Below are 7618 nucleotides of genomic sequence, written 5' to 3'. Positions count from 1 at the left end.
CTTTTGCTCCTTCAAGATTAACGTTTTGACTGATGAATAGACCCCATTTGAACATGTTGGAAGTATCTCAAGCCATTCCCTTGTGTTGACTGATCACCCAGATAGAACCCACAAAGTGTCTTGGATGATATTCAAGCTTCTTGGATCTAATTCCGATTGACATGATGAAATGCAATATGAAATGTTAAATGACCTAAAAATGAATGCATGAATAAGGGGGGCAAATTTTGAGGTATTACAACTACTATCAAGTGTCATAGCCATAATTTCATGGTCCTCTAGCTTCCTTTTATTGGAAAGAATCTCTTTTAAGAACTTAGCATAAGAGGGCACTTGAGTTAGTATCCCAGCGAAAGACATATTGAGGTGGATCTTCTTGAGAAGTTCCACAAACATTTTGAATTGGGAATCTTCTTGAGAAGTTCTGCAAACATCTTGCTTACCACTATGAGTTGTCACAACATTCAAATGTCCTTTGGATTTTGCTCGGGTTGCCTCGGAAATGATCCGGGAGGGAGTGAGGAAGCAACTTGTTATTGAGCCACTTGGAAGATTTAAGTCTCCAACATTTTGGTATGGGTGCCAGCACTGTCAATCTTAGTTGTCAACTGCCTAAGTGCCTCATTGGTCAGAAGGTTTTGATTTCTTAGTTCATCACAAAGTTTTCCATCAAAAGTTCTAAGTTGGACTTCTTAGGCTCGGTTGGCATAGCTTTTTGGAAACCCGACGATCCCATAACATGCTGGGGGTTGTTGTTCCTATAAGATAAATTAGGATGATAACGCCACCCTGAGTTATAGGTGTTGGAGTATGGATTATTCCGCTGGTTGTTATTCATAAAATTGGCATCTCTTTAAGGTAACTTGCCGCACGCTTCCCAATGAGTGGTGGTTTTTGGCCATCTCTTTTATCACGTTATGGGCTACATCTTAAGGGCTATTCATTAGGGCTCCGCTAGAAGTCGCGTCTAAGGTCATCCTTGTAGAGTAAAGGAGATCGTTATAAAAGGTATGGAAAATTATCCACTTCTCAAGCCCATGAAAAGGGCACAGTCTTAACAAATCCTTATAACGCTCTCATGCGTCAAACAATGATTCCCCATCTTCTTGTCTAAATTTTTTAATCTCATTCCTAACTTGGGTCGTTTTGCTTGGCGGAAAGTAGCGTGCAATAAAGACCGATTTCAATTGGGTCCAATAAGTAATAGAATTAGCGGGAAAGGATTGGAATCAAGCCCGTACACGATCTCTCAAAGAGAAAGGGAATAAATGAAGGCAAATAGCATTTTGCTCAATGCCATTAGCCTTAATAGTACCACAGTTATCAACAAATATGGAAAGATGAAGGTTTGGTTTTCATATGGTAACCCGGAAAATTGATTTTTTTGCACCATACTAATCAATAAAAGTTTTAATACAAAGTTATTTGTCGCGATCGGCGGCTGCATAATACTACAATGTGGTTCCTCTTCGGTTGCAATTGCATAATCCTTAAGAGGCTTAGTGTTAACTACCAGTTCAACCATAGCTTGTTGTCTAAGATTTCAGCGTCTCTCATGCAAGAAACGGTCAATTTCGTTTATAGGTTCGACTAAATTCCCAAATGAACGAGTTCTTCATATACAAAAGTCACAAAAACTACAAAACAATAAACACAACAAAATAAACATAGCAAAATAAAAATAAAAATAAAGCTCTAATATATACGGTGATCAAACAATAATTCAATATTAAACGCAATTAGTCCCTAACATTTGCGCCAAAAACTCCACACGCCGTTAGTGCACGACTATGCAAACTAGTAAAAGTTATCGAACCACAGAGACCAATGGTTTAAGTTATCGAATTCCATCCTATCGATGTATATCTAGAGGAATCAATAATTTGAGGTTTGGTAAAAATGGTTTAAATAAAAAGCACTTAAGTGAAAATAATTTAAATGTAAAATCACTTAAATCATAATGGAGGCAAACAACAAATAGGGTTATCGTTCTCACTCTAACGCATTAATATAATCCAAGTTACTTCTGTTACGAGAGTTCCGACATAATTTATAGAAAATAGATAAGTATGGGTAACACATGCTTTTTCCAGCGCGTTTCCCTATCGATGATGAATAACTTGTCTACTTTCGCGCAATTGGATTATTCATCAGGGAATCATTACTTTTGCTCAGCAATAAAACTTTCTCAAATTTGTCCAAGAGCCTTCGCTGGATTGGACTTGTTTGTTTAAAAACTCGTGCTCTGGTACCGACACATATCCTTTCAGACTACGGTTAGTACCTGAGAACACTTTACTTTCGTCTAAGAGTTGGAATGCATGAACTCATGTAATAAATTAAATTTAGACAGAATAATCTTGTAATCTAAAAGTGGTAGGTCATACAAACGATTATAAGAAGATCCCCATAACCCTTAGTCCCTAATGGATACTCACTGATGAGGGAAAACACAACCAATTCAATGTTCACAGATGAATTCATAATAGAAAATTGAAATAAACAAACAATTGTAATGAAAACAAATAATAAAACCTAAATTAATAGATTTAATCTAAATTTCACCAGTGGCGACTTGAGTACAGAGACATGGAAAATACATAGAAACTTGCATAATGAGAATTGGGATCGCTAAACTCATAGCCAATTATGAGTTTTGTAGGAAAACCTAAACTTGGCTCAATATCTTTTTGTTCAATGGTCATTACATCCAAAAAAAATCAAATACAATCATGTCAAAGTTCCAAAAACATGAGAATCGATCTAAAAAAGGAATCATATAAAGTGGATTTTGCCCTCATAATATGGCCCGTAGCAGCTTCTACGAATGGTTGTACTAGACCTATAGTTCACGTACTAGAAAATCAAAATGGTGGACTCCTGGGTGCCTTACTGTTATAGCCAGTAGCAGCTGCTACGGATGGCCGTAGCATCCCTCTAGATTTTGTACGAGGAATTTTCGACTTTTGACGTTTTTCCATGTTTCGCTCGTTTTTTATCCTTTTTCATATCGAACACTCATTATGCCCTGAAAAATGGTAAAACCACACAACCAAAACGTAAAATACGATAATAAAAAATAAAGCGGACAAAAAGCGATAAAATTCTAAGTAAAAATGACTAGAAGTAACAATATGAAACCATTTATTAGATGCACACCTTCATTTCAAATCATACCACTTTCCAACATTTTATTATTTCTTTGGAATTTATCTCTCACTTATCCTTCTCTCTCTTCTCTCTCCCTCTCTCTCAATTCTCTCTCTCTCTCTCTCTCTCTCTCTCTCTCTCTCTCTCTCTCTCTCTCTCTCTCTCTCTCTCTCTTTCAAGAAAACATTCTTCTCACTTTATATTGCCTTAGTGCTAGAAAGTGAAGCTTTTCTTGTGAGGAAGGAATATTTTTTAAGTGGTCTTGTTGGTTATTTATATTATTAAGGGTGCAATAATCTTGAGGGATCGAGTTTGGTTATTGGGATAAACCTGTCATAAAATATATGTATTTGGTTTCTTAAACTTTGCCGGAAGAAGCTTATTTTTAATTACTGAGATAAGTCATAAATCTCTAAACAGTTCTTTATCTTAGCTCAGGGTAAAATCTTTCATTGGTTGGGGATAAGCCTGTAAAAATCATAAGATCAGATTGTAATAAGGTTCGTGGGTATATCCTTCAAAAGGTTAAAAATTTATATTCATAATTCTCAAGAAGACCTCTTGGGGACAGGAATAGGCCAACGTTTGGCCACAATTTTATAAATCTCGGGTGCAATATTTCTAATCATATCCTTTTATTTTTTTATAATTTACTTTCAGTACTTTATCTCCTATACAAATTAATCATTTAAATTTGCTAATACGATCTTAATCGATAAATTTAAAATTAATCACGAATTTTAAATATCACAATTCACCCATATCCCCTCTTGTGCTTGAAGTCACTTTCTCAACAATCACCATAAAATAAGAGATACAAATGTTTGAGAAAAGAAGGTATAATCTAAACTTCTAAGGATGTGAAAGTCAATGAGAAATGTTTTCCCTACAAAAAAATGTTTCCTCTCTCATGCAAATCTTTTCCAACTAGCAAGACTAAGTACTTAGTTAAACAAAATGAAATAGAGTTAATGAACTTTACCAATATCAGTGTCCAACAAACTCAAAACACTCATATGGGGAACCCATACATGTCAACTACTACTATGCCATCACCTTAAACACATGACCTCAACTCAAACACACTTTGTCTTCCTGTTTCCTTGTTAATACTTATTTAAACTAATCTCAGGACAACCAACTATTTTTCCCCCTATTCATGTTCCACTATCTAAGCTTGCCACTAAACAAAGTCAAAATAGTCATGTTAATACTGACTCAAACACTACTGGGTAGTCCATACCACCATACATACATAACTATATACAGTTAATACCCATAGTACAAAATAGTCATCCAATAAAAAGTAGAACTAAAATAGGAATACATAAACCTAATTTTTATATAGCATACAATAAGCCCAATATTGTTAAGCATGCCTTAACAGATCCACAATGGGTGGGTTCCATGAACAAATAGTACAAAACTATTATTAAAAATAACATATGGACCCTCTCTCTATTTCCTGCTCATAGCCAAACAGTAGGCTGCAAGTGGGATTTTTTTGGGTCAAAGATATTCCAAATGGAACAGTCAATAAATATAAAGTAAGGCTTATGGAAAAAGGATACCACCAACAACCAGTGTTTGATTTCAATGAAAACTTCTCCCTTATTGTAAAGCTCTCATCTAGTAGAGTCATCATGACTTTGACTTTAAAATTTAAATGGGAACTTTAGGAAATTGACATAAACAATTCCTTTCTTTAATGGATAATGGTAATCACTTAGATAAGTCTTCATCAGATTCGAGGAAAGAATGTTGTAGATATGAATCTTGGAGTATGTGTTTATGGATAACAAGATTATTTGATCAAGATTGTTAAGGATATTTAATGTAGCATTTGAGTATCTACGTCAATAGAAGGAATTATCATTTGATATGTGTGTAGGCTAATGTAATGTGTTTATTAGTGTTCATATTATTGATAGTTTCTTATATCAAAATACTTGTACATTAACTCTTTAAAATAGTTGCAGACATGATTATTTTCCCAATGGTTTTAAAACTTTGAAGACTGAAGTAGGTTCCTACAAGGATGATTTCACCAAACTAGTATATATATTTGTGTATTCTTATTCTCCCTTGTCTCTATTTAATTTTCTACATTTGTCATTTAAATGTTACATTCAAAACATTGTTTGTTTGTCATCTAGGTTGAATCATGCTTTTAACAGTTTTTGTGTAAGCATGTACATGTGTTGCATTAAACATATTTAATAGTCTTTAAGTCAATTATGATAAAAATCATGTCTATGTTGGAATATTAAATTGCTTGGATCAAGAATCTTGAATTATCCTATTTTGTTTATTTCCTTGTAAGGATTATGATTTTAGTGATAACATTGAAATATCTTGGTTAGAAATCATATTGATGAGCTTCTAAGCTTCCATCTTATTTTGTTTTCACTTCTACGCATACAAATCTGATTTTGTGTTAAAAAGTTTTGATTTTTATTTTAAAGGGGATTGTCATACCCCAAAATTTACCCTAGCCTATACGACTTTCATCTAATCCATGTCCCTACTACACAAGCATGCATTATTTGTTTCATCACCATAATTTCATTAAATATTCATAACCAAAGACATATTGCACTGACTCAAGGCATGATGTTCACACCTGAGAAAAACTGGGGTTTTTCCAGTCAAGGCTACAAAGAAAAATGTGTAACAAAGCTAGAAGTTCATTTTTTGGTCTGTGTAACTAGTTATCTAGTTGCTGGTAACCGGTTACACCCTCTTTCAAATAAGCATCCAGGTCAATTTTGGTTTGTGTAACCGGTTACCCAATTGCTGGTAACCGATTACACCCCTTGTAAATCAGTTTCCAGGCCATTTTTGGCATGTGTAATCGGTTACCCTAGGTGACCGGTTACACAGGCGTAACGAAGGTTCCCCAGGCCATTTTTTGGCCCATGTAACCGGTTATCTTGATCCTAGTGTCGCAACCTGAAAAAGGAGATGCGAAAAAACAATCGGCGAGAAAGAAATGACAGAAGAGTCACCACCGTGCGTTATTTATCCCAAAGGAGGGAAAGGAAATGCTCAAAGTAAACCTGGAAAAGGGAAAGGAAAAGACAAGGTCTCGCAACCAAATCTTGGGTTCGGGAGTCGATTATGCGAAGGGAAGGTATTAGCACCCCTACGCATCCGTAGTACTCTACGGGATCCACTCTTGTTGTTCTTGTCTAAAGGGCGTGGGTTTATCTAATGTACTATCAACTAAAAGAAGGGTCAAAAGAAAATGACTCACACGGATGTCGCATCCACTACATACGTATCTCATCTGAATATGAGAATCAGAGTCTTCGTAGCTCGGCTACCTATGGGTTAAATAGGAGTGTGCTCGCTAAGACATCGCGTCTTATGCCTACGTATCTCATCTGGAATGAGAATCAGAGCAAACCGTAGTTCGGCTAACTACGGGTTAAGGGTTGTGTTTTTTAGATGAACGACGTTACTGCGCAATCTACCGGATGCTCGACCTTTGGAGACTTACTCGCCTGTAGTAGAAGGAGTTAACGTGTTCTTAGGAGAAGAAAATTCAATGAGTTTGTTTGTGTTTTAGGAACGCTCATGCAAAAAAGGAAGTCCTAGACGAAGGAACAATGCTACCTTAATTGATATGCAAACGAGAGACTATACGAAGCCTAGCAATCCTATGGGGAGACGATCACACCATACAAAACAAACATGCATAAAGTAAAATGCCATCAAGGGGGCTCAAACCTACATGGGTAGGGCTTTAGTCAAGAGGGGTCATATCAACCTCGACAAACAAGCCATGGAATAGGTAATCAAATGGGCTCTTAACCACTGACATTGAACGTTAGGGTGAGCAGATCAAAAGGGTAATGAGGATAAGACCTCATAGCTCTTAACCCTGGACAGGGTGAGCTCATGACAAAAAGTGGGGATTCATAAAGGTGGAACCCTCTCCACTGACTGACCGGACAAAAGATCTTGGGCTTTTGTTCTGAAGCATCGACACGTAGTGCGAGCATAAAGAACGACACACTGAATAACGGGGGATTGATTACTAATCCCTTTTATCCGTCAATTGCCTCTTCATGGAGGTCTTTAGCACTGATGCCTCTTCTTGGAGGTCTTTGGGCACAAAAGTAAACAAACAAAAGAAAACATTGCCTCCTATTGAGGTCTTCAAGCTAAGAAAGCGGTAAAATGCGGGAAAGATAAAGGATCAAGAAATCTACCACACGGATAAAGATCCGAAGTAATAACAACTAAAGAAATAAGAAACCCAGAGATCTCTCGAGCTGGCACCGTCAAAGAAAGCAAGTCAATACAGGTAATCAGAATAAATCTCCAAATGGTATCCCACAAATAAAGTGGAATGCCAAGCAAGCTATCCTTTCAGGAGTCATGTGAGCCCTCACAAAAAACTCAACAAACAGGTTAGAGTGACAAGATGGGGTGCAATCAAGAGTTACACCAAACCAGAATC

At 36.4% G+C, this 7618-nt stretch overlaps 1 non-coding gene across 1 annotated transcript; it reads left to right on the top strand.

Moving 5' to 3' along the window:
- The first annotated feature begins 1031 nt into the window (after positions 1–1031).
- LOC127132974 (small nucleolar RNA R71) lies at positions 1032–1138 on the top strand. Its single transcript, XR_007806976.1, has one exon. It is a non-coding gene; the product is annotated as a small nucleolar RNA R71 (small nucleolar RNA).
- The last annotated feature ends 6480 nt before the right edge of the window (positions 1139–7618 follow it).

The sequence above is a fragment of the Lathyrus oleraceus genome, chromosome 3, assembly GCF_024323335.1.
Source record: "Lathyrus oleraceus cultivar Zhongwan6 chromosome 3, CAAS_Psat_ZW6_1.0, whole genome shotgun sequence".
NCBI classification, from domain to species: Eukaryota; Viridiplantae; Streptophyta; class Magnoliopsida; order Fabales; family Fabaceae; genus Lathyrus; species Lathyrus oleraceus.
Note: the sequence above shows the minus strand (reverse complement) of the source record. Positions and strands in the feature narration are given on the sequence as shown.